Source organism: Lynx rufus, unplaced genomic scaffold (assembly GCF_022079265.1).
Source record: "Lynx rufus isolate CCGP_SWC_20201006 ecotype Redwood Valley unplaced genomic scaffold, mLynRuf1.p SCAF_7, whole genome shotgun sequence".
In the NCBI taxonomy this organism is placed as follows: Eukaryota; Metazoa; Chordata; class Mammalia; order Carnivora; family Felidae; genus Lynx; species Lynx rufus.
In genome coordinates this window covers 48353156-48370297 of record NW_025814889.1, presented here as the reverse complement: position 1 = coordinate 48370297, position 17142 = coordinate 48353156, and the positions used below count along the sequence as shown (strand labels likewise).

At 38.1% G+C, this 17142-nt stretch overlaps 1 long non-coding RNA gene across 1 annotated transcript in view; it reads left to right on the top strand.

The window, feature by feature from the left end:
• The window catches only part of LOC124502246 (uncharacterized), a 32637-nt gene that overhangs the window by 9435 nt on the left and 6060 nt on the right, over positions 1-17142 (top strand). Inside the window, exon 4 of the long non-coding RNA XR_006959880.1 lies at positions 236-295. This is a non-coding gene — a long non-coding RNA (uncharacterized LOC124502246). The remainder of the gene's footprint in view (positions 1-235; positions 296-17142) is intronic.

Here is a 17142-nt window from a genome sequence, read left to right as displayed (position 1 = left end):
TCTCCTTCTATTTTGAATGAAAGCCTTGCTGGATAAAGAATTCTTGGCTGCATATTTTTCTGATTCAGCACATTGAATATATCCTGCCACTCCTTTCTGGCCTGCCAAGTTTCTGTGGATAGGTCTGCTGTAAACCTGATCTGTCTTCCCTTGTAGGTTAGGGACTTTTTTTCCCTTGCTGCTTGTGTGAACCAGACAGATGCCCACTAGCTAACTCCTTTTGTTCTGATTTCAGGATCCCAGGAGACAAGTATTTAGCATGTCTGTATGAAGGAAATGTACCACTCATGACAGGGTGAGTATTTCAATTCGTGCAAATTTCATATTTCTTATTGTTAGTGAATACATTGTAGCTTATAAATTTATCTCTTATTTTTTTATTAATTTTTTTAAAGCTTATTTTTGAGAGACAGAGAGAGACAGCATGAGCAGGGAAGGGGCAGAGAGAGGGAGACACAGAATCTGAAGCAGGCTCCAGGTTTTGAGCTGTCAGCACAGAGCCTGACGCGGGACTCGAACTCATGAACTGAGGTCATGACCTGAGCCAAAGTCAGACACTCAAACAACTGAACCACCCAGATGCCCCATCTCTTATTTTTAAATTGAATTAGGCCTCAAGAGATTGGTCATCTCTTATTAGCTGATAATCAAGTTTCTGCACCATTAAAGCTGAAAACCATGGTGACATCATCTAGGCAATTCCATCAGTGGTAGTAGCATATCTGGGCTCCCAGCCATCGGGTTCCTTAAAATATGTTGTATCACTCTGCCTACAGCAATTCCTGGTATGTTCCACTCCCAAAGCAATAAAGTTTTGACTCATCCTCCTATTATCGTGTAATACCTTGTTCTTTACATATCATTCAAATAGGCCAATGAGTTACAAATAACTTTTTAGTAGTAAAATTTTTTAAAATTAAGCAACACATGAAATTCCAGAGTCTTTGAGTTGAACTGCATAGACAGAGGGACTTTAAAATCTTTTCCCTGCTTTCCTCCTCTCTTTCTTCTGCTCACATCTATCTACTCACTTTAAGAACCAGCTCCAGACTTGATGTACCTCACCCCAGGCTGTACGCTTCCTTCTTTCAACTCCCAAAATACCTTGTGTTGATCAATCACTGCACTTACCACACTATAGTTACATGCTTATGCCTTGACTGCCCTGAGAGATCATTGAAAGCAGATTTTGTCTTATTCTTCTTTGTAATCCCTAACACCTAGCAAAGTTTCTGATGCATGTTCCTTTGTGAATAAAGGAATGAATGTCTAAAACACTAGCCCACATGTAGTTCAAAGACAGCTGTGTGACTTGATATTTATTTCTGTATTGAATATGTAGGCTTTCAAATTTGGTTGCACACATCTGCCCATCTGGCAACATAATTACAATTACAAATATAATGATAGGTAAAATTTACTGGGCATGTACCATGGTAAGTAGCTTTATACCCATTAGCTCATTTAATCCCCACAACAATGCTGCAAAGTAAATGTTGTCATTTAAAATGTTCAAGCAAAGAAACTGATTCCAGACCCACACTTATGCCATATTGTTCATATTGCCTAGTTCACCACAGGCAAGCATACCTACGGCCCCTCAGATTAAATCTAGCCACACAGCCCAGGTACCCTGTGGAAGTCTACAGCTATCTCCATGTTTTCTTCAAGCTCTTTCACTTCTCAATAACTGTACCCTTCTGCATCCATGAGGATTGTCTCTATTTACTCTTACAAAATCATCTGACTTAAGAAATTAGGCTGTGAAGAGGAGGAGAGACATATGGCCATTGTTAGAAGGGAAATAAGATGAAGGATTTTGTTGGCTTTGTTTTTAATGACGGGTTTCAGGAGGTTTGTTTGTTTTGCAAAAGAATCGAGAGGCCACAGACAGGGAAGAGGGAATAAATAGGTGACAGCATGAGGCTGAGTTAGGAGTGAAAGGGAAAGAAGACGGGAGGATCAGACACTGTTGGAGAGATTGATCTTAGCTAAATGGGAGGAAACACTCCTTTACTGTAACAGGCTAGAACAGAGATGGGTGGAAATCCAGATGCTTATGTAAAGTTGTTAGAGGGAAGAGAGTAAAGGGAGTTTGAAGTAATCTTTGTGGAAGGGAGAAAGCAAACTGACCAAAGAAACAATAGCATGGCTAGGCAGAGATGAGGGTTCATTCTGGGTTGAGATTTATGAACGCCTAATGTCACCAAGCTTTTCGCCTGATTGGTTTCCTCCATTAGAGGCTCAGATGGTGGAACGGAAGCACAAACAGACAGACAGCTGGATTCATGCAGGTAGTCAGCTGGGTTAAACTGGTAATTGTGATGCCATTAAGAATGCCTAAGTAGGTCCACTGTGATGCAAGGTTGTCCTCTTAAAGCTTCTGTAACCCAGTGATGCCAGTTCAGTCCTTTTCAAAGCAAACCATTATAATGCAAAGAGGTTAGTTTAGAAAAGTGTGAAATAAAATAGAACCATAGCAAACCTTCACCAGATTAAACAGCGCAGAACTAAAGACTTAGTTATTCTGACATGTATAGTTTAACTCTAATGGAGACCCATGTGCTTTCATTCATCTATTTATGTAAAATCTAAAACTATTTTACTCACCACATCTCCAATGCCTAGCACAGTACCTGACGCATGTTAAATGTACAGTAAGTGTTTAGTGAATGAGAGTGTCAATACGACTTGCTACTGAGATGGTAAAAAGTATTGGAAACAATGATCTTGGATAAGATGACTCAACATCATAAGGAAATTAGTCCTTCCTAAACTAACATAAAATGAACACAATTTCAATAAAATATCAACAAAAGTTTTATGGAGTTAGATAAGTTTTTACTAAAGTTCATATGAAAAAAATAAACATGCAAGAATAGATAGGGAAACATAAAAAGGAACAAAAACGAAGGGGGCTAGCTCAACCAAATATTAAAATACAGTGTAAAGGCTCTATAATTTCAAGTGTGGGGATTGGAACATAAATAGATAGATGGACCAATGGAATAGAATAAACTCAAGTACACATAGAAATTAGTGTATGATAAAGATGGACCATTTATTACCACTGGGTAATAAATGATGCTGGGACAACTGTTTGACCATTTGGGAAAAAAATAAAATTATATCCCTGCCTAATGAGGTACACAAGAATAAGCTTCAAATGTAATAGGAAAATAAAAGTAAAAAAGGAAGCCATACAAGTATTAGAATAAAACACAAATGATTTTTTTAACATTAGTATAAGGGAGGGCTCCACACTGAGCATGGAGCCTGCTTGGAATTTTCTCTCTCCCTTTCCCTCTCCCTGTGCCCCCATCCCCCCACTCATGCACTCCCTTTCTCCCTCTCTCTCTAAAAGAAAAAAAGAGCAAAGAAAGAAAATAACATTACTGTAGGGAAAGCTTTGAAGTTATAAAAATTATTAAATGATCAAAATCCAGAGGCAATAAATTAAATATTTATAAATGTGACTATGCAAAGATACAAAATTTTGTAGGGCAAAAAAAAAAATACTATCAGATTGTCACCTATTCTGTTGACAAGACTTTGTGGAAGGAGGCATTCTCTTATTGGGCGGTGGAAATACAAACTGGTACACCCTCTTAGAGGAGGCCCTGGCACACAAGTTAGGATAACAAAACTACATGTGAACTTACTTTTTGACCCAGCAATCCCACCGCTAGGAATTTACATTGAAGATACACCTCCAACAATTTTCCATTGAAGATACACCTCCAATACATATGCACACTGCAGTGTTGTTTGTAATTGCAAAAACACTGGAAACAACCTAAATGCCCACACGCTGGAAACTGTGGAATAAATTGTGGTCATCCAGAAAATGCTGTAAGAAATGATGGTCTCTATGAACAGTTGTGGATGCATTTTTAAGTGAAAATAGCAACGTGTAAAGGAGTATTTAGTATGATAGCTTTCCGTTAAAAAGAAGGAAAAATAAAATATACATATATCAGCTTATTTGTGAAAAAGAAACAGGAAGCATAAACCAAAACCTTCGAAGATTGGTTCTCTATAGGGAGTGTATGGGAATGGGCTATAAAAAATGTGGGAATTGGAGCAGGTAGAAGGGAGGGGAGGGGAGATGTGACACTTCTGTGGGTGTAACTTTGTTTTCTGAATTTGAGAACCATGTTAGTGTTTCATCTACTCAGAGAATACATATAATTTAAATCAACCAGGATTGAGGAGGGAGACCATATTAAAACCAGGATAACAACAACAATAAAACTATTTAAAGGTATCACGGGTGAATAGCATAACTACACTGAAGGGGTTGGACAAAAAAGAAATGAACAAGTGAGGGAGGGGTAAAGGGTAGGGGAAGTAGAAGAAGAAGGAGGAAGGAAAAATATTCATCAGTATCTTGCATCGTGTAACAAAAAATAATTCAAAAAGGATTGTAGACCTAAATGTAGAACATTTATAGATGAAAACATTGGACTTCATACAAATTAAGACCTTCTGCTCTTTCAAGACACTGTTAACAAAAATGAAAAGGTAAACCATAGACTGCAAGATAATATTTGCAAATCAGATATCTAGTAAAAAGTCTTATATCTGTAATATATAAAGAACTCTCAAAACTCAATAAGAAGCATTAATACTGAGTGACATCAGCAAGATGGCAGAAAGCTCTGGACCCTCCTTCCTCCCACAGACTCATCAATTCAACAATAATACACAGACCAATTCCCTTTGTGAGAAATCCAGGAACCAGATGAGAGGCTCCTGCACCATGAGCAAGTGCAAAACCATCCACATCAAAGCCAGTGGGAAAACTCAAGGCACCATCATCCTTCCCCTCTGGCACAGCACTGCCCAGCTGGGAGGAAACCCTCATCCCAACTTGTTCCTGGGGAGGGAAGAAAAGGACTGGATGACACATCCAACATTCTCACTCTTCTGAAGACTGCCCAAGAGACTGGTTTCTGTCTTACTTGAACTTGAGCACTAACAGGTGAGGGCCCCAGACTGGGAGCCACTAAGAGGCAGCCCCTTATTGGGACTGGCATGCAGGCAGCAGTTTGGACTAGCATGTACACATTTGCCATAGACCCTCCTCCTGGCTCAGTGTACTGTGAGCGAGTAGAAATCCTCATATCCTAGCTTTGCTCCCTGAGGAGGGAAAGAGGTGGACCTTGCACCCAAACATTCTAACTTTTGCAGGAGTGTCCAAGGGACTGGCTTCTGTCTTACCTGATTGCTTCTGAGAATGTTGATGAGGGGCACCTGGTTCACTCAGTTAAGTGCCAGACTGTTGATTTCGGCTCAGGTCATGATCTCACAATTCGTGAGATCGAGCCCCGGGTCAGGTTCTGCACTGACAGCATGGAGCCTGCTTTGGATTCTCTCTCTTCCTCTCTCTTCCCCTCCCCTGTTCATGCACACATGCGGGTGCGGACTCTCTCTCTCAAAATAAATAAATAAACATTAAAAAAAAAAGAATGTTGATGAGACCAAGCATACTCTAGATGACTGGTGGCTGCTGAGGATAAAGGCAAAGGTTTGGAATGGCATTTACTTACTCACGAGAGCTCCTACCCATGACTCAGCACAGCCCAATCAGGAAGATCCCCAGCTCCAAGATTATCCCTGATGAGGAAAAGAGAAGACAGAAATATATACACAACATTCAGACTTTTTAGGTGACTGCCTGAGAGCTGGTTCCAGTCTTACCTATCTCTGAGCACGGATGGGACCTGGCATACTCTAGACATCTGGGGATCACTGAGGACAAGGTCATGGGTGTGCTGCTGCTCCAGAAGATCTATGGTATAGCAGACAGATATCAGCGGGAGGAAGGGATTATAAAATCCTGCAATAAGAAACTAGCAAGTCCCTCTGGGAATTTAAACATACAAGGGAAGGGAAGGCATATAAACAAAGAAGATTTGAGAGCGCCACCCCCCATATTTCTCTGGCAGGGCTGACAGTGACAGTCTCCTCCTGTATGAAACCAGTCCAGGAAGATCGGGAGAGGTGGATGATACCAAAACAGAGTCAAGGAAAACAAAGAAAAACAGGGAAATGTGCCCCCCCCCAAAAGGAACAAGCTAAATCTCCAGAAACTGACCCTGATAAAATGGAGATATATGAATTATGTCACAAAGAATTCAAAATAACTATCATAAAAATGCTCAGTGAGTTCAGGCTAACGATGCACAGACAAAATGAGAATTTCAACAGAGACAGAAAATATAGAAAAGAACAAAACAGAAAACTTGAAGCCAAAGAATACAACAGTTGATCGGAAAAATTGACTGGAGGGGTTCAACAGCAGATGAGCAAGCAGAAGAAAGAAGGGGTGAATTCAGAAAGGTCATTTGAAATTATCCAGTCAGAGGAAAAGAAGAATGAAAAGTTCATGGGGCTTATGGTAGACCATCAAATGGACCAGTACTATGGGAATCCCAGAAAAAAAGAAAGAGAATTGGCCAGAAAGCTATGTTAAAAAAGAATGCTCAAAAACTTTCAAATTTAGGGAAGGATATGGACCTCTGCTCCAAGAAGCTCAACAGTCTCCAAAAAAAAAAAAAAAAATGAATCTGAAGAAGTCCATACTGACACACTTTATAATCAAACTGTCAAAAGCTAAAGACAAAGAGAAAATTTCTAAAGCAGACTTACGAGATATGCTGAAGGAAGTTCTTCAACTTGAAACAAAAGGATTCTAAACAGCAACACAAAAGCATATGAACCATAAAACTTGCTGGTAAATGTAAACATGGATAGCAATGCAGAACCTGTAATACTGAAATGGTGGTGTATATATCACTTTTAGTTCAAGTGTACAAGTTAAAATACAAAAGTATAAAAAAAACTATGACTATAAAAATACATGAAGTAGATACACAGTAAAAAAAAGGTTGTAATATTTGACATCAATAACATAAAGTGTTTTAGGGGGAGACATAAAAGTATAGTTTTGTGATTGAAGTTTTTGTCAACTTAAAGCAGAATATTAAAAGTTTAAGAAGTTTTATGTAAGCTCCATGGTAATTACAAAGAAAATACCTATAGAAAATACAGCAAAGAAAGTGAGGAAATGAGAAAGCAACCAAAGCATGTTATTAAAAGAATAATAATAATAAATTTAAAAATTAATGAACCACAAGGGAAGACAGCAAAAGAGAGAAGGGAAAAAAGACTTACAAGATAATATCACACAATTCATAAAATGGCAATAAGAAGTCCTTCTCTATCAATAATTACTTAAATGTAAATACATTAAACTCCCCAATCAAAATACATAGAGTTGTTTAAAGGGAAACAAACAAACAAACAAAAAGATCCAACTATATGCTGTCTCCAAGAAACTCACTTTAAGGACATACAGAGGCTGAAAGGAAAAGATGGAAAAGATACTCAACAAAATAAAAGCAAACTAAATTTGACAATATATTAAAAGGATCACATACATAACCAAATGGGAATTTTCCCTAGGATGCAAGTTCAGTTGAACATAACCAAATCAATGTGATATACCACATTAACAGGGTAAAAGGAAAAAATAGCTGATCATCTCAATAGATGCAGAAAAGACACTTGACAAAATTCAACATACTTGCATGATTAATAACTCTCAACAAAGTAGGAGTAGAAGGAAATTGCATCAACATAACAGAGGCTATATATGAAAAGCTCACAGCTAACATCATACTCAACAATGAAAAACTGAAACTCTTCCTTTAAGATCAGGAATAAGACAAGGATGGCCGCTCTTGCCACTTTCATTCAACATAGTACTGGAAGTCCTAGGCAGAGCAGTTAGGCAAGAAGAAATAAAAGGCAAAAAGAAATAAATGGAAAAGAAGAAGTAAACTTATCTGTTTGCAGATGGTATTATCTTATAGGTAGGAAATCCTAAAGACCACTGAAAAACCGTTGGTACTAAAAAATTCAATAAAGTTGCAGGATACAAAATTAACATACAAAAATCAGTTGCATTTCTATACAATGAAATCTGAACAGGATATTTAAAAAACAATCCCCTTGGGTGACTGGGTGGCTCAGTCAGTTAAACTTCAGACTCTTGATATCAGCTCAGATCACGATCTCTCAGTCTGTGAGTTTGAGCCCTGTTTTGGGCTCTGTGCCAACAGCTCAATGCCCGGAGCCTGATTGAGATTCTGTGTCTCCCTCTCTCTCTGCCCCCCTCCACTCACACTCAGTTTCTTTCTCAAAAATAAAAAAATAATTAGAAGAATTTTTTAAATAAAAAATATTTTTTAAATCCCATTTACAATAGCATCAATAACAATAAAATACTTAGAAATAAACTTAACCAGAAGGTGAAAGACTTAATACATCGAAAACTATAAAACATTAATGAAAGAAATTAAGGAAGGCATAAATAAATAGAAAGAAATCCCATATCACTGGCACTTTTTGCAAAAATAGTAAAAAAATACTGAAATTCATATGGATCCAAAAGGATCCTGAATAGCCAAAACAATGTTGAAAAAGAAACACAAAGTTAGAGGCATCATGCTTTCTGATTTCAAAATATGTCACATAGTTACAGTAATTAAAACTGTATGGTACTGGCATAAAGGCAGACACATAGACTAATGGAAGATTATAGAGAGCCCAGAAATAAACCTATGCATACACAGTCAATTGATTTTTGATAAGGATACCAAGAATACACATTGGGAAAATGTATTCAAGAATATATCTGGAAATATCATACACAAAAATCAATGTAAAATGAATTAAAGACTTAAACACAACATCTAAAACCAAAAACTCCCAGGAGAAAACATAAGGGGAAAGTTTCATGAAATTGGTATTAGCAACAATTTCTTCACTATGACACCAAAAGCACAAGCAACAAATATACCTGTGGAACTACATCAAACTAAAAGCTGCATAGCAAAGGAAACAAATCAATAGCGAGAAGGCATCCTATGGAATGGAGGAAAATACTTATAAACCACATATCTGATAAGGGGTTAATATCCAAAATATATAAGAACTCCTGAAACTCAATAGCAAAACAACAACAACAAACCTCATAACTCTATTTAAAAATGGGCAAAAAACTTGAATAGGCATACCTCCAAGGAAGACATACAAATAGCCAAAAGCTATATGAAAAGATGTTCAGATCATCAAAGAAATGAAAACCAAAACTACAATACGATATCAGCTCACACCTCTTGGGATGGATATTATTAAAAATAGCAAGTGTTGGTGAGATTTCAGGGAAATTGAAACCCTCTGCACTGGTGTTAGGAATGTAAAATGGTGCAGCAGTTATGGAAAACAGCATGGATGTTCCTCAAAAAAAATTAAAAATCAAACTACCAAATGATCCAGCAATCCTACTTCTGGGTATTTATCCAAAAGAATTGAAATCAGAATCTTAAAGAAATATTCACACTCCCATGTTCACTGCAGCATTATTCATAATAGCCAAGAGGTGGAAACAATCTAAATGTATCTATAGTTGAATGGATTCAAAATGTGTGAATGTACATACAGTAGAATATTATTCGGCCTTTGAAAAGGAAGAAATCCTGCCATATGCAACAACTTGGATGAACATTGAGAACATTATGTTAAATGAAATAAGCCAGTCACAGAAAAACAAATACTGCCTAATTCCTCTCATGTGAGGTGTGTAAAATAGGCTCGTAGAAACAGAGAGTAGAATCATGGTTGTCAGGAGCTGGGAAGAGGGGGAAATGGAGAGGTGCTGTTAAATGGGTATCAAGTTTCAATTAAGCAGGATGAAAAAGTTGTAGAGATCCACTGTACCACGTTGTGCTCAAAGTTAATACCATACCACATACTTAAAAATTTGTTGAGGGGCGCCTGGGTGGCGCAGTCGGTTAAGCGTCCGACTTCAGCCAGGTCACGATCTCGCGGTCCATGAGTTCGAGCCCCGCGTCGGGCTCTGGGCTGATGGCTCAGAGCCTGGAGCCTGTTTCCGATTCTGTGTCTCCCTCTCTCTCTGCCCCTCGCCCGTTCATGCTCTGTCTCTCTCTGTCCCAAAAATAAATAAACGTTGAAAAAAAAATTAAAAAAAAAAAATTTGTTGAGAGGATGATCTTATGTTATGCGATCTTATCACAATTAAAAAACAACTTAGTAACAAGGAAACAAAAATAATTTAAAAATGAACAAAAGATTTGATATTTCACCGAAGATTAAAAGATGCTCAACATCAGGGCGCCTGGGTGACTCAGTAGGTTAAGTGTCCGACTCTTGATTTCAGTTCAGGTCATGATCTCACAGTGTGTGGGTTCAAGTTCCACATCCAGCTCCATGCTGACAGTGTAGAGCCTGCTTGGGATTATCTCCCCCACTCTCTCTTTCCCTCCCCTGCTCGTGCTCTCTTAAAATAAATAAATAAATTGAATAAATAGAAATAAACTTATTTCTATAAATAAATAGAATAATAAATAGAAAATAATATAGAAAATATTAGAAATAGTATTTATATTATTATATTACATTATTTATTGTATTATTATATTATATTATATATATTATTATAAAATATTAGAAAATCAAAATAAATAGAAAAAAAAATGCTCAATATCTTTCTTCATTAGGAAAATGTAAATTGAAACCACAGTGAGATACTACTATGCATCTATTAGAAAGGCTAAAATTAAAGACTGACCATACAAGTGTTGACTAGTATATGAAGGAACTAGAATACTCATATCCTGCTGGTGGAAATGTAAAATGGTACAACCACTTTGAAAATCAGTTTGCAAATTCCTAAAAAGTTAAACGTATACCTATCACATAACTTGTCTATTCTACCCCTAATTATTTTCCCAAGATAAATGGAAGCCGATGTCTACACAAAGACTTGTATGCATATGTTCACAGAATTTTTATTTAGAATAGCCCCAAACTGGAAATAACACAAGTGTCCACAAATAGTAAATGAGTAAGCAAATCATGGTCTATCCATACATTGGAATATTACTTGGCAATATAAAAAAGAACATGGGATAGATCTCAAAGAATGCTAAGTGATAGTAGTCATATAAAAAGAATACATCCTGCATGATTCCATTTACATAGAATTCTAGAAAATGAACATCACAGTGGCATAAAACTGATTAGTTGTTCCAGATGGGACAGTTGGAAGGGGTGGGAGGGAGGGATTACTAAGGAAAGGTGGGAAATTTCTACGTGATAGATTCTTTATCTTTAGAGTGATGATGGTTTCATATGTGTATACTATGTGAAAATGTATGTACACTTTAAACTGTACGCTCTAAATATGTGTGGTTATTTTATGTCAATGAGACCTCAACAATGCTTTTTTTTTTTAACTGATACAACATAGATCCATTCAGCAAAAGTGAGAATATGGAAACTCTACAGGACAGCAGCCTGGTATCTCTAACAAATAAATTGTAAGGAAAAAAATATGAAAGGGAAGTGATACATTAAAAGTGACTTAAGACACATATTAATGAAATGCAGTCTATGCCGAGTAGACTCTGTCCGGATCCCAATCCAAAGAACAAGAAAGAAAGAAAAGAAAGAAAGAAAAGAAAGAAAGAAAGAAAGAAAGAAAGAAAGAAAGAAAGAAAGAAAGAAAGAAAGAAACCTAGGAGGTAATTGGGGAAATCCGGAAACTGAGTAGTTGATGATATTAAGGAATTGCTGTTAATTTTTTTATATATTATAATGGCATTATTATGTTTTTAGAAAATGGTCTGTAGCTTAAGTGGGATGAGGATATGAGGTCTGGATGAATATTGGCCAAATTATTGAAGTTGGTGACGGTACCTGTGTTTTTATTCCGATTTTGTTTAAGTGTAAAATTTTCCATAATACTTTTTAAAATTATATCTAAGCTGCATTTTGGATGCATACATTGTATTTTCCATGGTGATATTGTAGAGGAAGAAAAACTTCTCCTTGACTTTCTCAAGGTCCCTGGCTGGGACTGGAAATTAAAGTGACCAAGACAGATTAACAGGAGAAAAGCACACAAATTTTGTTGAATTTCTCCACGTACATGGAAGCCTTCACAAGAGAATAAAACCTGGAGAAGTGACCAGAGTAGGAAGCTTTTACATCTTTAGGACAAAGAAACAATAAATGGGTGAAAAGTTGATAAGACAAAGGGGTTTGGGCTGGGGACAGTCCAACGAGAACTAGGTGGTCCCTGTCCTCCTTAAATAAGGATTCGTTTAACAAGTTTTGTTTGCAAATTCTTCCGGTGCCCTCTCTGTCACCTCTTCTGGTGCCAATAAAGTCTGTTTCCAGTAAAAGGAGAATTTATTTCCTGCCTTCGTGCAGAAAAGGAGGCCTTTTTTCTGCATTTACTGCTTTTTAATTGTCTTCAGATCAAAATAATTTTTACTTCAAAGAGGCCTATTTTGGGGTGATATATTGGAATACAATAAAGTCAAAACTAAATTAAAGCAAAAAGGTACTTTTCTACTGAGATTAGCTCCAATCTAAAGGTTCAATAGTTTGAATTCTTAAAAGGAATTGTCTTGCATCATTTGTGTACACAGAATCTCCAGAAATTGGGAATATAGAAAGCCCTTTTCTTGAAAAAAAAAAAAAGTAATATTTATTGAGTGCTTTACATGTATCCATTTATTTCATAATTATATGATATCAGGTATGATTATAGGTTCTTTGGATGGCCAGACTTAGCACAGTGACCCTCGGACAAAAGGCAGAACTTTGTCACAGCTTCAAACTAGAGAAGGCTGCCATGCAAGTCACACAGCAGTTTGTACCTGGGACTGAGCCAGCCAGCAGAGCCGAAAGGACAGTTCTTATGGCCAACAGAGTGATGTCAGCTAGGTTTTGTGTCTTTCTAGGGACTGGGTATTTTGAATAATTCCATGGGCCCAAAGAGCAGGCCATCCCTGGGTGTTAGTATCCGGGAGCCTCTGGCAGTTGGATACTGGATACTGTAACCCAGGGGTGTTAGAGCCTAACAAGGGAAGTAACTGGGGTAGGGGCTTAGCAAACTACCTGGAAGAGGAATGGAGAATTTCTAGCTCTGACTCCAAAACTGGATCAAGAGAGCACTTGTGAAATATTATGTTACGTGGATATTGTCAAATCACTTTAGTTCTCTGAACTCACAAAATGCCTATGAGGTAGGTACTAGCATTATCATTCCCATTATATAGAGGAGAAAACAAAGGCAAAGAGATAAATATACCTGCAAACTGAAGTTAGTGGCAAAGTTAAGATTTGAAATCATATGATTTGGTTCTTGAAGCCACACTGACCAAAATAAGGGAGACAAGGAGGAATGTAAAAATAAGTGAGGTCCTAAGCCATCAAATCCTGTGTCAAAAGGCGGTGTTGCATGGAAAGCATTAACAAATAGAAAGGCAAACTCATTCTCTTAAGAGCATCAGAATTTCTCCATCTGAAGCTAGTGAAGCAATTTGGATGAAAGGAAGACCGGGAGACCAGTCTTGGAGATTACAGAGCAATCTTTCTGCTTTTACTTAGCTTACTGTTTATTTGGAAAGGCTTAGTGGAGTCTCTTTTTTATTTTTTTATTTTTTTTTAGTTTTATTATATTTTTCAAGAGGGAGGAGGGGCAGAGAGAACGGGAGTGAGAGAGTCTTAAGCAGACTCCACATTCAGCACAGAGCCCGACACAGAGCTTCATCTCATGACCCTAAGATCATGACCTGAGCTGAAATCAAGAGTGGGACGGTTAACTGACTGAGCCACTCAGGCGCCCCAAGTCTCTTTTTTAGAGTGTGGGGCACTTCAAGTTCATTCCCCTGGTGGAGCCATTGCATTCCCATCATCCATGCTGTTGGATAATCCACCTACGTTAGGATTCAATTCCATGCAACCCAGGTATCCCACTATTTTGGGCTACCCTGGGGGAAAACAAAATTCATTTAAGAGTTGCCTTTGATTTCGAGTTATTTAAGGAGAGCACACCCACATAAAACACACATAAAAAAGAAAATAAGGGCCAAAATTAGTGCTATAAATAAGTACAACAATAATTTAAGGCAGGAAAAAGTGAACACAGATCAAAGCAACTTTGGGATAAAGCTCATTCTACCCTCTTTGCACCTCATACAACTCGTACCTGTGTGGCACTTAGTATTATTCTGTCTGGCATTGTAATAATCTGTGTACTTACCCAAATCCCACTGCCAGGTAGTAAGTTCTTCTTCCGGGGCAGTAGCTACAAACCTTCTCATTGAGCAGTATCTAGCACAGTGACTCATTTTTTACTAAGCCCTCCAAAGTGCTTGTTGAACAGAGCCAATTTGGGCCTAGAGCTGAGCCTTAAATGACAGCTTGGTTTGGAAAGGAAGGGTAGAAAGGAATAAGCTAGGAGAACAAGCTCATCAAAAATGGAAAGAAAGGGCAAGATGTTTCAGACCTGTTGTAGACCAGAAGAGGGCTCACCCAGGAGAAACGAAATGAGATAGAAAGGCATAGATAGAGTCATATCGTGATTTGAACTTTCTTATATAGGCTGTTGGCTTTCAACCGCACAGGCTAGGGGGAATTTGAATCTTTTGGGAAGTTTTTAAAATCCCAGCCCAGAGAAGATCAGACTGCTAAGGGGCATTAAGCAACCATGAGCATTTTGAAAATGCTTCCTAGATGATTTATACCTTCAACTGTTGCTTTTGGCATTGAAGAGGCTTTGAAAAAAAGTGTAACAACAACTACAAAAATAACGTGACTTAAACTGTTAATATGTTCATTCAAAGTGAAAAAGCTTGATCGAATATATACTTTAGGGCAGGTGCTTGGCTGGCTCAGTTGGTAGAGCGTGCATCTCTTAATCTCAGGGTTGTGAGTTCAAGCCCCACGTTGGGTGTGGGCTTGAAAACAACAACAACAAAGCCAGCAAACATGCTTATGTTTCAAAGTATACAATAGCCAATTTAAAACTCCTGATTCTACTTACAGTCTATTTAGAAGATTTGTTCAGTCAGGACACCGTCAAATATCTTCACTTTTTTATATAAAATGAAATTTCCTGTGGATATTTTAAAATAAAAATAAAATTTTTAGATGACAAAACTACTATGTTCTTGTCATAAAAAATTTTGGGACATACGGACATGGGGAAAAATCACCTCAAATCCTGCAACACAGAAGCATGCATTACAACACACTCTTGTAATTCTTTCCTTTGCTTAGCCGGCTTCCCCTTCTCCACCCCATTTAAAATTTGTATCCATTTGAATATGTAACAACTTATGCATGCAGTGAGACAAATTCAGGTTTGGTACAATTGTCAATTAAGTCCCATCCTTCTTCCAGCCACATTCCCATTTCATTAATCTTGCACAAGCATGTCCCTTATATTAAACTATTTAGTTTTGGGGCTCTGCTCATGGTATCATGGTGGGGCTTGACCATAGGATGCATTTTATCTCAACAAGGTCAATGCAATTTGGTCCTCCCTGCAGTTTATACTTAGTGGAAGCCATGCGAACAAGGAAAGTATTCTCTTCCCCACTGCACAGCCCCTGCTGTCATCTGGCACAATGATCTAATGGCCCCAAGTCTCACAAACTCCTTGGCATTTGCTTTTTCTGCCTCTGCCTAAAGCCCCTTTCTCTTGAGAGCTCAAATCAAGTTAACAAGGCAGGCAAGTTATGGCGAGAAATCATGCTTTTCTCTCCCTCCCTTCTTCCTTTTCCCCACCCGTTCTGCTTTTCCCCAAGAGCCCACACACAAACCTAGTTGTCCAGTATCCTTCTTCAGTACAAACCACCTCAGGTAGGTGACTACATATGGGCTCATGCATGCATCAGACACATTCAAACATGAATTCTAGTTTAGCTCAGCCAAAGATCCCACACTACCAAAGCCTAGTTAATAACATCATTCCCTAGAAGATAAACAGTAAGAGGATGGGCTCTGGGACTGTTAATAGATTGCCCCTGAGTCATTTGCTTTTCAGAGCCAATTTTTAAAAGCATGACTCGTTATTCAAGAGGAGTTATAAGGATGTAGAAAATCATTGCTCAATTTATTTGGCAATGAAAATGGCCATTATGGTTTTTATGCAACGTTGCTTCTGTTAGGTAATTCTTGTTGACCTAGCGTTCCAACCAAGTTGCTTGGTAGCAAGTGCTGACCAGAAAAGCATCGACTTGTGCTTTAAATGGTTATCAACCACAGCAAGGAAGTAATCTGCCCTGTGCTATGAAGTATGCAGCTTGAGAAATGCACCTTGTGTCACAGGACAAGAAGAGGAAGCAGAAAGAAAACACAGTCTTGGCGAAGGAAGCCCTGAGGCCACCCTGCCCCTAGCTTGTGCAGCCCAGCTGAGAACACCACGAACCTGATCCCTGAATTTGGGGTCTTGAATTACCAAACTGAGTGAAAGATCCCCCTCTCAATTTTTACATTATGTCTTCCCCATTCTTCTGGCCTGAATTTTGACGTGTCAGTCAGTCGAAGACTATCAAAGTAATTTTTTCAAAAATGATTCAGAGAAGTTTTATTTTCTGAGTCGAAAATAGTCAACTCTATCAGTCGAAGACTATCAAAGTAATTTTTTCTAAAATGATTCAGAGAAGTTCTATTTTCTGAGTCCTTTAATATCTGTTACCTTAATACATGAACTAAAATTAACCCAGTATAAAATTTCATGACCACAACCTTTCCTCTCAAAAAGTATGTATGTAGAATGATTCTCCCGTGGCAAAGTTAATCTGATGTTTCATGTTTTGTAGGTAACATTTCCCACACACAACCCCCCACTGGCAAGTTCACAGTTTTGTTTGGTTTTGTTTTTGCTTTGGGACCAATTCAGAACCTACTCTTTTCTTAGAAGTGGTATGCAATTACCCCTAAGGGGAGAACCACCTTTGTTGAGAGAAAGCTTTGATGAGCCTGAAATGTGTTCTAGCCTCCAGGGCAGTAAGACTGATGGATTGAGGCTTGAGAGAATCAGTTTTAAGGGAAGGATCTGCTGGCTGCCGAGAGAGGGCAGGGCAGGGGTGCCCAGAGTTTAGGTATTGGTGGTAGCGTGGAAAAGGGGATTCTGAAGATGTAAACCAATTAGGAAGTGTTTGAGAGAGAGAGAGAGAGAGAGAGAGAGAACAGCCCCAAATTAGAGTCACTTGTGCTAAGCCCCACATGGGTAAACAATGACTTAATGTC